The sequence below is a fragment of the Parasteatoda tepidariorum genome, chromosome 2, assembly GCF_982258835.1.
Source record: "Parasteatoda tepidariorum strain Cologne lab strain chromosome 2, Ptep-v5.0, whole genome shotgun sequence".
NCBI classification, from domain to species: domain Eukaryota; kingdom Metazoa; phylum Arthropoda; class Arachnida; order Araneae; family Theridiidae; genus Parasteatoda; species Parasteatoda tepidariorum.
This window is the reverse complement of record NC_141756.1, coordinates 100,859,736-100,881,385: the sequence shown is the minus strand read 5'-3', so window position 1 is coordinate 100,881,385 and position 21,650 is coordinate 100,859,736. Positions and strand designations below refer to the sequence as shown.

Sequence of the window (21,650 nt, the reverse complement as noted above, 5' to 3'; positions counted from 1 at the left end):
AAAAAAAAGGAGAGATCTGATAGGGTAAGGTACATTGGCCATGCTGAAGCAAGATATATTAGTTCAAATTTCTTCTTAACATAGGGAAATTTTATTAAAGAAAGTGAAGTTTCATTTATATAAAACATCAATTATTAGTGTGCAACATTGAAAACTGTAATTATATCAAGTATTACAGATTGTTTTATAATCTATTGCCCAAAAGATTACAAAAAGAGTTACTGCTTTTTTTTCTTCTGAATACTAAAAATATATTGCCTAAAACTACTTTCTCATATTCAGTTTTTTTTCCTTCTATTTCTCATTTTTCTGAACAATAACACTGAAGAGGGCCTCTACAGTGATGAGAGGCCAGGAAATTTCACTGGTATATTTTCTCATAAAAATTAGAAAATATATATATAAAACGGAAAAAAAACTTAAAAATACCTTTCTAAAATAATACAATAATTACAAAAGAATATATATATTGAAGAAAATAAAGAAAGCTCTACAATACATACACCAAATAAATCGCCAAGTTTTGGCGACAGCTGGTGGCATAAGAAACATAACAAGTGTATATATTTAAAAAGAGTAGATCTTTCAGCGACAGTTGGGCAAGCATACATTGTTTTTTTTAAATTTTCAATCGTGTGGCAGTAGGCGCAAACAGGTGTTAAATGAAAGCTTAGGAACCTATACCAAGTTTTGGTGACAACCTGGCAAAGGCACACAAAATAACACGGGAGATATATTCTTTAGGTATAAATTGTAGCCACACCCTAGCAAATCATGACATATTTTATTTACTTCAAATATTTTAAAAATTACATTTAAAATATTTATTTGTCACAATAAATGCTTAATATTTAATAACAAAACTGATTCTAACAAAATTTTAATATGCTCTTAATCAATGGGTAATATTTTTATGGGTTTCGTTTACATTTTTTTTACATAGAAAAACTTATTACTAAATAATAAAAAATTTAAAAAGTACTGTAAGAGAAAGAACTATACATTTTAATAAGCATTTTTAAATTAAATTTTCTTATTTAAAATAATGACACATTTATTCTCATAAGCTTTTTCGTTTGAAGTATTATGGGTAGATGGCGCCAGGAACTACATATTTAGAATTTAACTTTAAAAATAAATTTTTATAAGCTGGAGATAATCTAAAAGCATAACAAAATGGTATATATTAATTATATTTATGATATGCAACCTATCGCTTTCAAGAAAATATTCTTTTAGGAAATTAAAAACTATATTTTATTTACATTGTACATAAAAAAAATTTTATAACTAAAAAAAAAAATATTTGTGATAATTTTAATTAAGATGGTTGGAGTAAAAACCGAAAACTTTTATTTTATTAAACAGTCAAAAATTATATTTCATATAAATCAATTTAAAAATACAATTTTAAAGTATAGAAATAAAATGTTTTCAATTTATTTATATATTAAAAATATATTAAACTTAAAAATATATTTAATGCATATAATTATATAAAATATATATTAAAGTTCTCAAAATATATTTCTCTTTAATGTCTCAAAAATTTTACTAAGCTTAGCAATTTCTAATTTTAATAGACGTAAAAGTATTCTTAACTTTATAAAACATGTTGCTGCTTACTTAATATTTTTAAAATTATAAGAATTACAAACTGAAATTTAATTTCATTGCTTAAAAGAAAAAGAAAACCTTCTTAATAAATAATTTATCAATTCACAATTTTTAAAAGATGTTTACAATTATGTTCGTGATATAAACGTTCAAAATTCAGGTTAGTTTTAAATTTTGTCACTCATGAAGCTGTCACAATCAGTATTTGGCAGCATTTTAATTCCAGTTTAAATAAGAGTGTTGACATTCAGGTAAAATAAGCACATTCCAAATATTTAAATTTATTAATTAAATTTAAAAAAATAAGTAAAATTGATTTTTTTCAATAAAATATTTTTTACCTCTAACTCGAGACAAATTTTATATTTTCATAGAATTTGAAATGATTTATAAATTTTAAATTAAAAATTCAATTTAAACTTGCTAAAATACTTAACAGCTAAAAATTAGAAAGAAATTCATAAAATACTGAATAATTTTATATCAAATTATGAAAGCCTATAAAACAAAAAAAATTCATAAAAAGTACTTTTCATTATTCATTGAACTTTTTATAGTGGATAAATTTATACAATTAGAAATTCATCAAAATGGAATCAAAGTAAAAACAAAAAAATTTTTTAAACACTCAAAGATTCTAAATTATAGAAAATAAATTCGTTAATTCAAAGCTATAATTCGGATTATTTAAATACAAATATACTAACGACTATTTTTTAGATCGTATTAGGTATTATTTTAACAAACTCACAAAATATATTCATTAAGTCAAATGATTTAATAATTCTAAATTTACAGACTTACTTATTTGTACAAGAAATGAATAAATCCTTCAATAATTACAGAAAATATAATACACATATAGCCTGAATCAGCTGTTAAGAAATAATAACTACCGGCTAACTCGCCGCATCTTTTTTAATATTCCTCCGGATGAGAATCTATCTATGCCGCTGTAATGATCCGATGTGCGACCAAAGGATAAACAGCCAATCAGAACGACGAATTCCTATCACCTCACTCGTCACGTGGTAATGCACTACCAATACCCGCATCGCAAATTTTTCGTCTCGGTACGGTCATTTAATGGACACGCAACAAAATCATGAGTACACGAATGGGAAGAAAGAAAAAAAATATATATGATAAAAATAAACAATAATTTTTTCAAAAGAGAACGTGAATGTTACAGACATCATGCATGAGCTGATATTTTTTTTTTTTTTTAAAGAATACCTTATGCTCTGATATGATACAAATCAATAAACCAACACTTCAGGAATAATTTTGGTTTATTTTTAGTACTTGGCGACTCCAACATAACCTGGATACAGAAATAAATTCTATGTTATATTGATTGCAATTATTAATAATGAAATGAATTAAATATATTAAAACAAATGAACTTCATTTAAATTTTTTTTTAAAAAAACTGACAGTAAATAAGAGTATTTAAATTCGCTTCTGATGATATTCGAACTTAGTCAAAATTAAATGAAAGTGCAAAAATTATTGAATAAAACTAAGTAGGTATCAAAAATAATTAAAGCTCTATACTTCTTAAATTCTAGAAAATTTTTGTTTAATTTTTTTATACATGATGATGTTATATTGATGATGATATGATGTTATATTGATTGCAATTATTAATAATGAAAGGAATTAAATATATTAAAATAAATGAACTTCATTTAAATTTTTTTTAAAAAAAACTGACAGTAAATAAGAGTATTTAAAATTGGTTCTGATAATATTCGAACTTAATCAAAATTAAATGAAAGTGTAAAAATTATTGAATAAAACTAAGTAGGTATCAAGAATAATTAAAGCTCTATACTTCTTAAATTCTAGAAAACTTTTTTTTTAAGCGAACTAAAATATTAAATGATGTTTTAAAGTGTAAAATATTAATATTTTTCTACATAACTGCATTAAGATTTAATACATTCTCAATACTCAGAGAAAGTTGTTATTGCAATAAATTATGTATCATAGCTTGGGTTATCTAAAATGTTTGAGAAAAAAGCTTTTTGATGGATTTGTGGTGAAAAAATAATTATTATTAGTTAGTTCATTGGAATTTTATTTGTTTATTTATCATTATTATAGTTACCATTATTTTGCATACTGTAGAGCATTTTTTTTTAACCTAACGACAAAATACATAAATTTTTTTCGGTAGCATGGACTTAGAAATTTTCTATCAGCATCATAAATTCAATAACATGCATCTCAACATAAAAAAAAATTCTTTTTGGTCAATAAACCTAAAATTTAATTTCATGAACACTGGCTGTAAAGGTGATTTAAAGGCCTTCTTATAATTATTAATAGTCGCGTAACAAAATGTTTTCTAAAAAGGAGTAAATTAATTTTAAAAAATGAAAATTTCTAAAACTGAGATGGGAAAATTATTCCCACGATCAGACTAAGCGAATATTTTGTGTCTCTTCATCAAATATTTATGTGTGACTCACTACATAAAATTTCTACAAATGCTGTTTTGCAATAATTCTAAAAATAAAATAAAAGGTGACTTGTTGTTTGTTTGATGTTTTTGTCATCGAAGTGAGATTCATTGCATCTACTTGGATGAGCGTTTGTTTTGTGGGACTTTAATTAAACAAAACATCGAAAAGTATGATTTCGCGTCTATGTTACCTCTGTATCACATAAGTTAAATTGTAGAGATGTACGCTTTTCTGAAATTGCGTGATAAAAGCATCGTGACTGCCCCTTTGAGCAGGTAAAAGCTCCACCATTCCATGACCATGATGGTGGCAATGTGGTCATCTTTGCGCACATGCCACCTTTACTTCCCAAGAAAGCTGGAACCCATCATTATGAAGCTGAGTGGGCATGTTCATCGTTGGCGGGGGGGGGGGGACTCTGATATAGGGTTACAGGACCTGATTATCGCCTAGGCCAAATAGGCATGAGCCTCTAGGGCCCATAATTTCTGAGGGGCCTCAAAAATTGGTAAAAAATCTAATGAACGGTGAGATAGTTTTGTGTTGGTTTAAGTACTAAATAAAAAATAATCACAGCTTACATTAAAAAAATAATTCAGCTAATCAATGACTTTTCAGCAAAAATAACTGGTTTCAATTGTATGAGGTCACCAAACTAATTACTTTATTTTGACATAACATTGTTACGTTGTTTTATATTTTGCTTTAATTTATAGATACATAAACTTCATGTTAGAAAAATGATCTTCAGTTGTCCTTTTCTATTGTTCGGACTAATTACTCAAAATATAATGTAAACTTCAGTAATTTAATTTCAAAATATTTTGTAAGGGACCCGGAGAATTTGGTGGGCCTTGGGCGTGAATTTATCTTGATCCCTTGCCACAACCTTTTGAGTGAAGGGCCACAAGCACAGCAGATTGGCCAATGAAGGGCCGCATGACAAAGTATTTAGACAGACATGTTGACAGTAATTGTAGGAAGTGATTGTTATACAAACATTAATGCTCTAGGCACGAAATTCTTTTTTTTTTCTAGTTAACGTTGTAATATATTTGCATAAAATTAAAGACTTTTAAATGTTTAAAATTAGAAACTGCGAAGCTGATTACTTAGGGGGGAAAAATAGAACCAGAATCAATTTTTCAGAAAAAAAAAATGATTCAGAAAAATTTATTTAATTAAACACATTGGGAAAATTCAAGTTTTTTTTATCATATTACGTAATACAAAAATCCATTTAAACATAAATTTTAACATTGAAAAATTTGTTCATAGAATTAAATTTTAAAAAAATAAACATTCTAGTTATTAAAATAAATGTAAGTTAAATATTTTGATTTAAAAAAAGGAAGGGTTAGAGATGATTAAAATTAAAACAAAACCCCTTCAGCGCTATATAAGATTCAACAGGGAATATACTTCAACCTTAAAATATTTATTTTAAATAAATTATAAGAGGCTGAGAGAAAGGGAGAAAACATTAATTATGAAGGAACTATTTTCCTTAATAATAAAAAAACTATAAAGATACTTGTTTACAACTCTTTAGAATCAATACTTTTTTAGGGTGACACTTACTATATACAATTAATACAAATATACACCGAAGAGCCATTACATTATGACCACCCTGCTAATAACATGTAGGACCACCTTTAGCCCTCAAAACTGCTAGCACCCGCCGTGGCATTGATTCCACAAGGTGCTGATAGGTAGTCTGAGGTATTTGGTACCAAGCGCTCACCAACTGGTCCTGCAATTCCCTCACATTGCGAGGGGGTAGCGTGGCAGCTGAAATTTTGTTTTCCAAGTAGGACCACAAATGCTCTTTTGGATTAAGGTCAGGTGAATTTGGGGGCCAAGACATGACTTGAAAGTCACTGGAATGTTCCTCGACGATTCGACCCTTATGACATTATGGTGCATTATCCTGTTGGTAAACACCATCCCGCCAAACACCAACAAACTGTTACCATGAATGGGCGAACCTGGTCTGCAACTATGTTCAAGTAGCTTACAGACGTCAGGGATTGTTCTATGAGGATTATGGGTCCTAATGTGCCCCCATGAAAACATTGTTCCTGGGTGAGAAACCATGAAAACCTGGACGACCCCATTGTTATAGATGGAGGGTGGCTCTTCGGTGTGTATTAACAATTAATTAAAATTTAAATTACTTATTAACAAAAGTTATCTTGATTAAATTTTTTACTCTTGAAGTTTAATGATATGCAAACAATTTCCCAGAATATAATCACAAATGATATGAAATGGTCCATGTAGGTAGAAAATGATTATCCCGAAATTTAAAAACTTTTAAAAAATTGTAATAATTTTATCTACTTGATCATGTGATAGCTTTTTCGAACCATTAAAATGAAAATTTAATGATTTTGTTTCAAGAGTGCTCTGCAATTTTGAACATGCCAAATTCATTCTGGAAAGCAATCCTTCGACAAGAGGTGTTGTTGTGATTAAACTTAGGGGAATTCGACAGGAGCTGTTGTTTTGGGCAGTATTAAACTTAGGGCAAATAACTTAATCAGTTTTGGAATTTGTCCCAGATGGTGCTCTTTCTTTCCTGATTTTTAAATAGCATGAATACAAAAAGCGAGCCGCGATGGCTCTGGGGATAGAGCGTTCGCCTTCCAATGAGGCGAACCGGGTTCAAATCCCAGTCGATACGAATTCCGCATCCGGCTTGCACCGACCACTGTGTTGACATGAAATATCCTCAATGGTAGACGGATCTTGCCGTTAGGCTAACCGTGGGAGGTTCTCGTGGTCTTCCTCTCCATGTAACGCAAATGCTGGTTAGTTCCATCAAAAAGTCCTCCACGAAGGCAAATTTCTCCCAATACTCGATCCAGGAGTTCCCTTGTCTTCTGGATTGGGTTCAAAATTACAAGGCTACGGAGTTGAACATCAGTAGTCGTAAACCCATTAAATTGGGTCGACTGTTCAACGACGGTCATTAAAAAAAAATATATACAAATAGCGATGTTACTTTTAAATTGCTTGAATACGTATTTGTATAGGATTTTTAAATTGTGTGAATAAAAAACGTGATGAGGTGGTTTTTAAATCTTGTGAATACGAATCGCAATCTGTGATTTTAAATCTCGTGAATACGAATCGCAATGGACGATATATAAACCAAGTTAATATAAATACGAAATGCGATGTGCAATTTTTAGATCGCGTTTATATGATTTACGATGTGCGATTTATAAATTGCGAGAAGAATCAAAACGTATGATTTTAAAAACGCGTAATTATGAATCGCGATATGTGATTTTTAAATCATGTGACAACGAAAAAGAATACGTTAGGTATGTGTGTTGAACTAGCGCGTGTTCATGGGATTATAGAAATAGGCACGTGCATTAAATTATTTTTCTGCTAAAGGGACAGCGTTTAATATAAAGTTACACATCTCGTTTTTTTTTTATTCTTGGGAAGGTGTCGATTTTGCTACGATACGTAATTACTTTTTAAGTAGCAAAAAGAATTAAAACAGAATCGAATTTCACGATTGTGTTAAAATATCAGGATATTCAAAATCACAAGTAAAAATGCAGCAATAACGAGAAGAAGAAAAAAGAAAAAACGTTCGGAATTTTTTTTTATATTCATGTTAAAATAATTAAAAATATAACACGTAAAAAGTAATTCTTTTAATGGGCAATTCGAAACTCACGTGCTTTCTAACTAAAGTATTAAAAATATAAGAATTTTTTAAATCACGGGGAAAGTTTGTTAAAATTATTGCATTATTTGAGGATTGCAACTGATTAGAATCTTAATATATATTTTTATTTTTTTTATTGAAATTATGCATAGTTTAAAAATGCTTTATTTTATGTTCATTGAGTTTTGGGGGTAATCAAAATGCGATTAAATTTGTTAAAATTATTGAATATCTTAAAATTATTGTCTTTTTTTTCATGCATGTGAAGTTATTTAGTTCTATTTCGAACACTATGACGTGTTATATAGGTCCAAAACATTTCTGTGCCCGGGAGAAATACATGTTATCAAGACGACTCTGTTCTTTAGATTTATTTAAAGGCATAATAACAACGACAGCACTTTTTAATAAAATAATTTCCGAATCATTGTTTTCTGTGTTAGTAAAGTCGACTTTTTTTCATGACTTCCATCAATCCATTTCTTTCTCCATGGGGGAAAACGCTGCTCCATGAAAGAAAAAGGAACTCATCTCATCATAAAAGTGACAGATTTTATTCGAGTTTTGAATGGATTCTATTTTTTCGTCCTCTGACCTTGAAATTCAATTGGAAAGGTGAGGAACGTGTGTCATTAAAAGAATAAATGTTTCAGAGAGAGATAGAATGATGTCAATAAAAACAGTCTCCGAACTTTTAAGAGGCAGCCCTAATGTTTTGTACAACATCTTCACCCTTGATCTTTAAAATTTGGATTTGAAAAAGTTGACTTCGAGACGGAGAACATTAAAAAAAAGTAGGATGCATTAAATAGGTTGAAAAAAATTTTTTTTCATATACAGTCTCTGGCCAAATTATTAGACGTACTATAAGATTCTATGCAAAATTTTAATTATCAGGTGATACTATGCGGTTTTAATGTTTTTACGAGGTTTGCACTTGTTTGCGTCCGTGTATCAATTGGTTAACATTGTAATGCAATACGTTAAAAATAAATACAAATAGGAACTATATAAAAACTCGCCTGAATAAAAACCAAATTATTAGACGTACTATAAGATTCTATGCAAAATCTTAATTATCAGGTGATACTATGCGTCTTTAATGTTTTTACGAGGCTGGAACCGGTTTGCACTTGTTTGCGTCCGTGTATCAATTGGTTAACATTGTAATGCAATACGTTAAAAATAAATACAAATAGGAACTATATAAAAACTCGCCTGAATAAAAACCAAATTATTAGACGTACTATAAGATTCTATGCAAAATCTTAATTATCAGGTGATACTATGCGTCTTTAATGTTTTTACGAGGCTGGAACCGGTTTGCACTTGTTTGCGTCCGTGTATCAATTGGTTAACATTGTAATGCAATACGTTAAAAATAAATACAAATAGGAACTATATAAAAACTCGCCTGAATAAAAACCAAATTATTAGACGTACTATAAGATTCTATGCAAAATCTTAATTATCAGGTGATACTATGCGTCTTTAATGTTTTTACGAGGCTGGAACCGGTTTGCACTTGTTTGCGTCCGTGTATCAATTGGTTAACATTGTAATGCAATACGTTAAAAATAAATACAAATAGGAACTATATAAAAACTCGCCTGAATAAAAACCAAATTATTAGACGTACTATAAGATTCTATGCAAAATCTTAATTATCAGGTGATACTATGCGTCTTTAATGTTTTCACGAGGCTGGAACCGGTTTGCACTTGTTTGCGTCCGTGTATCAATTGGTTAACATTGTAATGCAATACGTTAAAAATAAATACAAATAGGAACTATATAAAAACTCGCCTGAATAAAAACCAAATTATTAGACGTACTATAAGATTCTATGCAAAATCTTAATTATCAGGTGATACTATGCGTCTTTAATGTTTTCACGAGGCTGGAACCGGTTTGCACTTGTTTGCGTCCGTGTATCAATTGGTTAACATTGTAATGCAATACGTTAAAAATAAATACAAATAGGAACTATATAAAAACTCGCCTGAATAAAAACCAAATTATTAGACGTACTATAAGATTCTATGCAAAATCTTAATTATCAGGTGATACTATGCGTCTTTAATGTTTTTACGAGGCTGAACCGGTTTGCACTTGTTTGCGTCCGTGTATCAATTGGTTAACATTGTAATGCAATGCGTTAAAAATAAATACAAATAGGAACTATATAAAAACTCTCCTGAATAAAAACCAAATTATTAGACGTACTATAAGATTCTATGCAAAATCTTAATTATCAGGTGATACTATGCGTCTTTAATGTTTTTACGAGGCTGAAACCGGTTTGCACTTGTTTGCGTCCGTGTATCAATTGGTTAACATTGTAATGCAATACGTTAAAAATAAATACAAATAGGAACTATATAAAAACTCTCCTGAATAAAAACCAAATTATTAGACGTACTATAAGATTCTATGCAAAATCTTAATTATCAGGTGATACTATGCGTCTTTAATGTTTTTACGAGGCTGAAACCGGTTTGCACTTGTTTGCGTCCGTGTATCAATTGGTTAACATTGTAATGCAATACGTTAAAAATAAATACAAATAGGAACTATATAAAAACTCTCCTGAATAAAAACCAAATTATTAGACGTACTATAAGATTCTATGCAAAATCTTAATTATCAGGTGATACTATGCGTCTTTAATGTTTTTACGAGGCTGAAACCGGTTTGCACTTGTTTGCGTCCGTGTATCAATTGGTTAACATTGTAATGCAATACGTTAAAAATAAATACAAATAGGAACTATATAAAAACTCGCCTGAATAAAAACCAAATTATTAGACGTACTATAAGATTCTATGCAAAATCTTAATTATCAGGTGATACTATGCGTCTTTAATGTTTTTACGAGGCTGGAACCGGTTTGCACTTGTTTGCGTCCGTGTATCAATTGGTTAACATTGTAATGCAATACGTTAAAAATAAATACAAATAGGAACTATATAAAAACTCGCCTGAATAAAAACCAAATTATTAGACGTACTATAAGATTCTATGCAAAATCTTAATTATCAGGTGATACTATGCGTCTTTAATGTTTTTACGAGGCTGGAACCGGTTTGCACTTGTTTGCGTCCGTGTATCAATTGGTTAACATTGTAATGCAATACGTTAAAAATAAATACAAATAGGAACTATATAAAAACTCGCCTGAATAAAAACCAAATTATTAGACGTACTATAAGATTCTATGCAAAATCTTAATTATCAGGTGATACTATGCGTCTTTAATGTTTTTACGAGGCTGGAACCGGTTTGCACTTGTTTGCGTCCGTGTATCAATTGGTTAACATTGTAATGCAATACGTTAAAAATAAATACAAATAGGAACTATATAAAAACTCGCCTGAATAAAAACCAAATTATTAGACGTACTATAAGATTTTATGCAAAATCTTAATTATCAGGTGATACTATGCGTCTTTAATGTTTTCACGAGGCTGGAACCGGTTTGCACTTGTTTGCGTCCGTGTATCAATTGGTTAACATTGTAATGCAATACGTTAAAAATAAATACAAATAGGAACTATATAAAAACTCGCCTGAATAAAAACCAAATTATTAGACGTACTATAAGATTCTATGCAAAATCTTAATTATCAGGTGATACTATGCGTCTTTAATGTTTTCACGAGGCTGGAACCGGTTTGCACTTGTTTGCGTCCGTGTATCAATTGGTTAACATTGTAATGCAATACGTTAAAAATAAATACAAATAGGAACTATATAAAAACTCTCCTGAATAAAAACCAAATTATTAGACGTACTATAAGATTCTATGCAAAATCTTAATTATCAGGTGATACTATGCGTCTTTAATGTTTTTACGAGGCTGAACCGGTTTGCACTTGTTTGCGTCCGTGTATCAATTGGTTAACATTGTAATGCAATACGTTAAAAATAAATACAAATAGGAACTATATAAAAACTCTCCTGAATAAAAACCAAATTATTAGACGTACTATAAGATTCTATGCAAAATCTTAATTATCAGGTGATACTATGCGTCTTTAATGTTTTTACGAGGCTGAAACCGGTTTGCACTTGTTTGCGTCCGTGTATCAATTGGTTAACATTGTAATGCAATACGTTAAAAATAAATACAAATAGGAACTATATAAAAACTCTCCTGAATAAAAACCAAATTATTAGACGTACTATAAGATTCTATGCAAAATCTTAATTATCAGGTGATACTATGCGTCTTTAATGTTTTTACGAGGCTGAAACCGGTTTGCACTTGTTTGCGTCCGTGTATCAATTGGTTAACATTGTAATGCAATACGTTAAAAATAAATACAAATAGGAACTATATAAAAACTCTCCTGAATAAAAACCAAATTATTAGACGTACTATAAGATTCTATGCAAAATCTTAATTATCAGGTGATACTATGCGTCTTTAATGTTTTTACGAGGCTGAAACCGGTTTGCACTTGTTTGCGTCCGTGTATCAATTGGTTAACATTGTAATGCAATACGTTAAAAATAAATACAAATAGGAACTATATAAAAACTCGCCTGAATAAAAACCAAATTATTAGACGTACTATAAGATTCTATGCAAAATCTTAATTATCAGGTGATACTATGCGTCTTTAATGTTTTTACGAGGCTGAAACCGGTTTGCACTTGTTTGCGTCCGTGTATCAATTGGTTAACATTGTAATGCAATACGTTAAAAATAAATACAAATAGGAACTATATAAAAACTCTCCTGAATAAAAACCAAATTATTAGACGTACTATAAGATTCTATGCAAAATCTTAATTATCAGGTGATACTATGCGTCTTTAATGTTTTTACGAGGCTGAAACCGGTTTGCACTTGTTTGCGTCCGTGTATCAATTGGTTAACATTGTAATGCAATACGTTAAAAATAAATACAAATAGGAACTATATAAAAACTCTCCTGAATAAAAACCAAATTATTAGACGTACTATAAGATTCTATGCAAAATCTTAATTATCAGGTGATACTATGCGTCTTTAATGTTTTTACGAGGCTGAAACCGGTTTGCACTTGTTTGCGTCAGTGTATCAATTGGTTAACATTGTAATGCAATACGTTAAAAATAAATACAAATAGGAACTATATAAAAACTCTCCTGAATAAAAACCAAATTATTAGACGTACTATAAGATTCTATGCAAAATCTTAATTATCAGGTGATACTATGCGTCTTTAATGTTTTTACGAGGCTGAAACCGGTTTGCACTTGTTTGCGTCCGTGTATCAATTGGTTAACATTGTAATGCAATACGTTAAAAATAAATACAAATAGGAACTATATAAAAACTCTCCTGAATAAAAACCAAATTATTAGACGTACTATAAGATTCTATGCAAAATCTTAATTATCAGGTGATACTATGCGTCTTTAATGTTTTTACGAGGCTGAAACCGGTTTGCACTTGTTTGCGTCCGTGTATCAATTGGTTAACATTGTAATGCAATACGTTAAAAATAAATACAAATAGGAACTATATAAAAACTCTCCTGAATAAAAACCAAATTATTAGACGTACTATAAGATTCTATGCAAAATCTTAATTATCAGGTGATACTATGCGTCTTTAATGTTTTTACGAGGCTGAAACCGGTTTGCACTTGTTTGCGTCCGTGTATCAATTGGTTAACATTGTAATGCAATACGTTAAAAATAAATACAAATAGGAACTATATAAAAACTCTCCTGAATAAAAACCAAATTATTAGACGTACTATAAGATTCTATGCAAAATCTTAATTATCAGGTGATACTATGCGTCTTTAATGTTTTTACGAGGCTGAAACCGGTTTGCACTTGTTTGCGTCCGTGTATCAATTGGTTAACATTGTAATGCAATACGTTAAAAATAAATACAAATAGGAACTATATAAAAACTCTCCTGTATAAAAACCAAATTATTAGACGTACTATAAGATTCTATGCAAAATCTTAATTATCAGGTGATACTATGCGTCTTTAATGTTTTTACGAGGCTGAAACCGGTTTGCACTTGTTTGCGTCCGTGTATCAATTGGTTAACATTGTAATGCAATACGTTAAAAATAAATACAAATAGGAACTATATAAAAACTCTCCTGTATAAAAACCAAATTATTAGACGTACTATAAGATTCTATGCAAAATCTTAATTATCAGGTGATACTATGCGTCTTTAATGTTTTTACGAGGCTGAAACCGGTTTGCACTTGTTTGCGTCCGTGTATCAATTGGTTAACATTGTAATGCAATACGTTAAAAATAAATACAAATAGGAACTATATAAAAACTCTCCTGAATAAAAACCAAATTATTAGACGTACTATAAGATTCTATGCAAAATCTTAATTATCAGGTGATACTATGCGTCTTTAATGTTTTTACGAGGCTGAAACCGGTTTGCACTTGTTTGCGTCCGTGTATCAATTGGTTAACATTGTAATGCAATACGTTAAAAATAAATACAAATAGGAACTATATAAAAACTCGCCTGAATAAAAACCAAATTATTAGACGTACTATAAGATTCTATGCAAAATCTTAATTATCAGGTGATACTATGCGTCTTTAATGTTTTTACGAGGCAAATCTTAATTATCAGGTGATACTATGCGTCTTTAATGTTTTTACGAGGCTGGAACCGGTTTGCACTTGTTTGCGTCCGTGTATCAATTGGTTAACATTGTAATGCAATACGTTAAAAATAAATACAAATAGGAACTATATAAAAACTCGCCTGAATAAAAACCAAATTATTAGACGTACTATAAGATTCTATGCAAAATCTAATTATCAGGTGATACTATGCGTCTTTAATGTTTTTACGAGGCTGGAACCGGTTTGCACTTGTTTGCGTCCGTGTATCAATTGGTTAACATTGTAATGCAATACGTTAAAAATAAATACAAATAGGAACTATATAAAAACTCGCCTGAATAAAAACCAAATTATTAGACGTACTATAAGATTCTATGCAAAATCTTAATTATCAGGTGATACTATGCGTCTTTAATGTTTTTACGAGGCTGGAACCGGTTTGCACTTGTTTGCGTCCGTGTATCAATTGGTTAACATTGTAATGCAATACGTTAAAAATAAATACAAATAGGAACTATATAAAAACTCGCCTGAATAAAAACCAAATTATTAGACGTACTATAAGATTCTATGCAAAATCTTAATTATCAGGTGATACTATGCGTCTTTAATGTTTTTACGAGGCTGGAACCGGTTTGCACTTGTTTGCGTCCGTGTATCAATTGGTTAACATTGTAATGCAATACGTTAAAAATAAATACAAATAGGAACTATATAAAAACTCTCCTGAATAAAAACCAAATTATTAGACGTACTATAAGATTCTATGCAAAATCTTAATTATCAGGTGATACTATGCGTCTTTAATGTTTTTACGAGGCTGGAACCGGTTTGCACTTGTTTGCGTCCGTGTATCAATTGGTTAACATTGTAATGCAATACGTTAAAAATAAATACAAATAGGAACTATATAAAAACTCGCCTGAATAAAAACCAAATTATTAGACGTACTATAAGATTCTATGCAAAATCTTAATTATCAGGTGATACTATGCGTCTTTAATGTTTTTACGAGGCTGGAACCGGTTTGCACTTGTTTGCGTCCGTGTATCAATTGGTTAACATTGTAATGCAATACGTTAAAAATAAATACAAATAGGAACTATATAAAAACTCGCCTGAATAAAAACCAAATTATTAGACGTACTATAAGATTCTATGCAAAATCTTAATTATCAGGTGATACTATGCGTCTTTAATGTTTTTACGAGGCTGGAACCGGTTTGCACTTGTTTGCGTCCGTGTATCAATTGGTTAACATTGTAATGCAATACGTTAAAAATAAATACAAATAGGAACTATATAAAAACTCGCCTGAATAAAAACCAAATTATTAGACGTACTATAAGATTCTATGCAAAATCTTAATTATCAGGTGATACTATGCGTCTTTAATGTTTTTACGAGGCTGGAACCAGTTTGCACTTGTTTGCGTCCGTGTATCAATTGGTTAACATTGTAATGCAATACGTTAAAAATAAATACAAATAGGAACTATATAAAAACTCGCCTGAATAAAAACCAAATTATTAGACGTACTATAAGATTCTATGCAAAATCTTAATTATCAGGTGATACTATGCGTCTTTAATGTTTTTACGAGGCTGGAACCGGTTTGCACTTGTTTGCGTCCGTGTATCAATTGGTTAACATTGTAATGCAATACGTTAAAAATAAATACAAATAGGAACTATATAAAAACTCGCCTGAATAAAAACCAAATTATTAGACGTACTATAAGATTCTATGCAAAATCTTAATTATCAGGTGATACTATGCGTCTTTAATGTTTTTACGAGGCTGGAACCGGTTTGCACTTGTTTGCGTCCGTGTATCAATTGGTTAACATTGTAATGCAATACGTTAAAAATAAATACAAATAGGAACTATATAAAAACTCGCCTGAATAAAAACCAAATTATTAGACGTACTATAAGATTCTATGCAAAATCTTAATTATCAGGTGATACTATGCGTCTTTAATGTTTTTACGAGGCTGGAACCGGTTTGCACTTGTTTGCGTCCGTGTATCAATTGGTTAACATTGTAATGCAATACGTTAAAAATAAATACAAATAGGAACTATATAAAAACTCGCCTGAATAAAAACCAAATTATTAGACGTACTATAAGATTCTATGCAAAATCTTAATTATCAGGTGGTACTATGCGTCTTTAATGTTTTTACGAGGCTGGAACCGGTTTGCACTTGTTTGCGTCCGTGTATCAATTGGTTAACATTGTAATGCAATACGTTAAAAATAAATACAAATAGGAACTATATAAAAATTCTCCTGAATAAAAACCAAATTATTAGACGTACTATAAGATTCTATGCAAAATCTTAATTATCGGGTGATACTATGCGTCTTTAATGTTTTTACGAGGCTGAAACCGGTTTGCACTTGTTTGCGTCCGTGTATCAATTGGTTAACATTGTAATGCAATACGTTAAGAATAAATACAAATAGGAACTATATAAAAACTCGCCTGAATAAAAACCAAATTATTAGACGTACTATAAGATTCTATGCAAAATCTTAATTATCGGGTGATACTATGCGTCTTTAATGTTTTTACGAGGCTGAAACCGGTTTGCACTTGTTTGCGTCCGTGTATCAATTGGTTAACATTGTAATGCAATACGTTAAGAATAAATACAAATAGGAACTATATAAAAACTCTCCTGAATAAAGACCAATTGTATATATGTTTAACTATAAAAGTATTTCAGATAAACTCGTGCAAAGCATGTAATTATTAAAAAACTACAATGTGTCTAATAATTTGATCTAATTATTACAATATAATACCTGATATAATAAATATTCTATAATTTATATAAAATATCGTCTAATTTATCCAATCGTCAACTTTATATTATCTATCGCCTAATTTAACCAATCGATACACGACTGTAAACAAGTGCAAACCTGTTTCAGTCGCGTAAAAGCAATAAAGCTGTATAGTATCACCTGATAATTATGATTTTACGTAGAATCTCATTGTGCGTCTAATAATTTGGCCAGGGACTGTAAATAAAGCTTCATTAGGTTGAAATGCCTGATCAAGCTGTAGTAAGTAGTAAATATTAAAAATACATGTTATTTTAAGAAACATTCCAGTTAAACTACATTCAAAAAATTCGAATGAAACCTGGTGTCTCAACTTGATGAATGATGCCGAATTCTTTATTTTGTTGCTGACGTTTAAATTCAAATAACACCTGAGCGTTAAATTTAGGCGAAAAAAAATTATTTTTTTGCTGATCACATATATTTATAATGTGGTTTAGGAGGTAATTGAATGTCTGGCCTCAATTTCTTTGAACACTTGAACTCTATAAGGGGCCTTCACAAATACTTTTTTCACTCTAGAAACAAGCGAGTCTACCTCAGGATAGAGACCTCTTACTTCCTCTGCTCTCCTGTGTAATGCATGAGCAAGGCACGTTAGATGGATTATATTAGGAAATAAAACTTTTAAGGCATTTCCAGATTTTTTCATGTAGGAGGCTGCATCTGTAAGAAATAATAGCACTCTTTCATGCTCAGTACCATTTGGCCAAAGTAAAGCCAGTGCATTAGTGAACAACTGTGCAATTGTAGTACTGTTAGTCTTTTGCAACTGTTCAGATGTCAACAAAAAGATTTTATGTTTTTCAAATGGGTCCATAACACCAACAATAACATTCGCAACATATCGTCCAGTTACATCTGTCGTTTCATCTATAGATAGCCATATGTTTTTCGTTCCGTTTTCATTTTGAATAGTTTTAAGAACTTCGGGGTAACAGTCATCTAAATAAGTTTTCCTTAAAGTTGATTCACAGGGCACACTTTGATTCGTATATTTTTGCAAAAAAGCTCGTATACTTTTATTTTCAAGTATCCACAGCGGAATGCCGGCATCTACAAATGATCTGCATAAATCCATTGCGAATTCCGATTTGCGAGAAGATAATTGAAAACAGGTGGAAATCAGAGTCGATGTTTTCCCATCTTTTTTATCTTTTGCTGTTTTATGCTTAGATGTCTCCAAGTGCTGAGATATAAAATACTTCTTCTCAAAATTTACTGACTTCTCGCATGCCTTACAAAACAGAATGCTCCCATCAGTAGAAAACACATCCGACCCAAACTCTTTCACAAAACTGTCCAGTTTTTTGCTTGTGCAGGCTTTTACTTTAGGCATTTTTGAAATAACTAGTACTAGAAAACTTTTTCGTGCTCCTGCTACAATGTGCTCAACCAGCTTGGTGAATTCGTTTTGTAGATAAGAGAGCATACGAGTTATTCGATGGTGTAGGCTATATGGGCCGTAAGTAAGAATAAATTCTATTGGTTGTAAGTAAAAATAACTCCAATCTTTTCACTCCCTTTCTCTCTCTCCTTGCAAAGCGCATAGTGCGAAGGTGACGCCACGACGAAGGTGATGCCACGAAGAGACGGAGAGGAAATATTAATAAGACAAAAGGAATAAAGTCCTAATCTCGATAAATGCATTAGAATACGTCGGATGACAGTCAACCATTTCTGTACTTCAAAATTTCTTCATTTTGCGTTTATGCTCGGTCAAAAGCACAAAAAGCTTTGCAGAAAAATTTTTAATTAGACAGAAATAGGCATTTATGAACAAAAGGAAAGAAAAAGGCATTTTCAGAAGAAAACGTTTAAAAAAGGCAGAAAAGGGCATTTACGGCATTTTGCCTGAACTTCCGGGCTCTAGTGATTATATATTGCAAATAAAAACACTATTTTATTACCACGTTTATATTAACTTGCCTTCGTGTTTGTCTGTTCGGGTGGAATTTCGTAAACGATTTTAAACTAACTTCCCGACTAGCTACAGACTTCAAATTTGACACATAGTTCAGAATTGGATGACAATGCATGAAAATGAAGAGGAAGAAGACATACAAAGTAAAATAAAATTAAAAGTAAAGAAAAATTAATATTTTCGCGATTGTCTTTTGTTGTCGATTCGATTATTTCAAATTAGTGTCACATGTCAGTTGAAAAGTTTTGTGCACAGTGAGTGAAAAGAGATTTTGGAAGTGAGTACAAAAAAAAAATCAAAAAAAAAATAGTATTTTTAAAAACCACGTTTTTGTAGTGGAGAATAATAATTAAAAAATAAAAATTTTGAAATCGAAAAACGTCGGGCGCATGAAATACATAACAGTACATATACAAATTTTCTTACTCATACACATGCATAGCCACATACACATCCACATATACATGCATATACACAAACATATTTCACATTCAGATACAATTACAGATATACATACACATATTCTCATAAGCACACATACACACACTGACATAACATTACTGTTATGTATTTCATGCTCCCCACGTTTTTAGTTTTTCAAATTTTTATTTTTTAATTATTATTCTCCACTACAAAAACGTGATTTTTAAAAATATTATTTTTTTCTTTTTGATTTTGTTTTCAAGATATTGTTAAAAAGACTCAAATGGTGTATTTAAATAGATTATTTAATTGAAATCAAAATACTGAACAAATTGAAATGCAACCAAACAACTAAAAAAATTAGGACTTATGTTATAAAGTAAATTACATATTTTTTCTTCAAATAAATGCCTAAATAAAAGAAATAAATTCAATGAGTTACGTACCAACCACACATAAAATATCTCTTCTTTGGATCTCTCTTGTTAACTTAATTAGAACTTGTAGCCGGCAGCAGAATTTATAAACTTGTTTTGTTTATGAAATTGATCTTGGAATTGAACAAATGTTGACCCCCAATTAACTTCTGTGGGTATAAAGTTCGACACGCGCGAGCTTTTTTAAGAGATGTCAGCGAACCAAAAGGGTTGCCGTACATGTTGTGTAACAAGATTTTAAATGTTACAGAGAGAACAGTCCGTTATTACGACAATTCAATTGTCGTTTGTCATACTTAGACTGCTTTGACTCACAGTCTGGATTCTATACTTTATGAAAGTCAGAAATGTTAGGAAAAAAAAACAGGTTTTCAAATCGTTTTTACAAGAAGAAAACAATAAAATGAAATACCTACTGATAACAATGAATGTTGATTTTAATAGTAAATTGTCAAGAAAGGAAATGAGGTGGTCTGATTATTCTAAAAGTAACGGAAGACCTTTTCATTCGTTTGGAGGAAGATGATTTAGCCGGTGGTCGTTCACACATGGGCTTATAAAAATATAGGATAAGATGGGAGACGCTGATATCAGAAATACATAAAAACGTCTTCCATTTTTCGCTTTTTCGTATAATATATATATCGTATAATATATTTCGTATAATATGTATATTTCGTATAATATGGCTCACTTAAACAGCAGGAAAATAAACTCCCCTAAAAAAAAATTTTTTTATCGAAGATTTTACTCGTTATAAATATAACATGCGTGTACCTTTAATATTATTATTTTGAGTGACTTTTAAATTTGTCGGAATAGCAGTTATAGTTTGTCTATGGTAAGAACTTCCCCCAGCCACAAAGTCTGAGGCCGTCTGCTGCTATGGAAACAAGAATGGCTCATTTCAGGTAGGGTAGCTTCTCTTCACTCTAGGGCTAACACAATAGACCGAAAAAAAAATATTCACTTTCTCTCACCGACCTGAGCCACAACCTGTCCTAAACAATGACCTCACACCCCTCCTTGAAATAGTCACACCTCGTTACCATAGTCACCGCCATGGGTCCAGACGAATGTCTGGGGGAGTTCTTACGTTAGACAAACTATAGCTCGTAATTAGAGTTGTACCGAGTACGCGGCAATTCCCCGATCTGCCACCGACTTCTCATTATTACCTGGACACAACATTTTGTAATCTCAAGACCCGGAACCGGGTTTCCTATGCCGGGTAACATTCATTTGTGTCCAACATATTCAGATTCACAGTAACCTTAAAAACTATAGATGAAAATAATTGTAGTTTTGGAAATCCAAGCAGTCCAGCACTTTTTTTTTTCTTTTCTATTTTAATAATTATGCTGAAATAGCTGGTTTTGATACAATATAATAGTGCAAAATTTTAATTATGGGAAAACTTCATAAAATGGACACCGTTTGGACGACGAAATGTATCCACTTAAAAGTACGACTTGCGAGTCTAGAGGCTGAAAACTATTTTAACTAAATTAATAATAACAGTTAAATATAGATTGAATTAGACTGATCGTCCCGCAGTGGACTGATCGTTAAGACACGGTTCCCAGCAGATCACGGTTGCTGTCAGTGTGCGGG

The 21,650-nt window shown here is 30.8% G+C and overlaps 1 protein-coding gene across 3 annotated transcripts in view; it reads right to left on the bottom strand.

Annotated features, from left to right (window-relative positions):
- Nucleotides 1–20,236, bottom strand: part of LOC107439709 (fatty acid synthase) — a 56,656-nt gene extending 36,420 nt beyond the window's left edge. The window contains exon 1 of one of the 3 annotated variants that reach the window (XM_087157882.1): nucleotides 20,046–20,236. The gene's annotated coding sequence lies outside the window, so the exon portion shown is untranslated. Of the gene's footprint in view, nucleotides 1–503; nucleotides 707–2,421; nucleotides 2,632–20,045 lie in introns of those variants that run through there. The other 2 variants (XM_071177918.2, XM_087157883.1) reach the window with 2 other exon arrangements.
- Nucleotides 20,237–21,650: the final 1,414 nt, after the last annotated feature.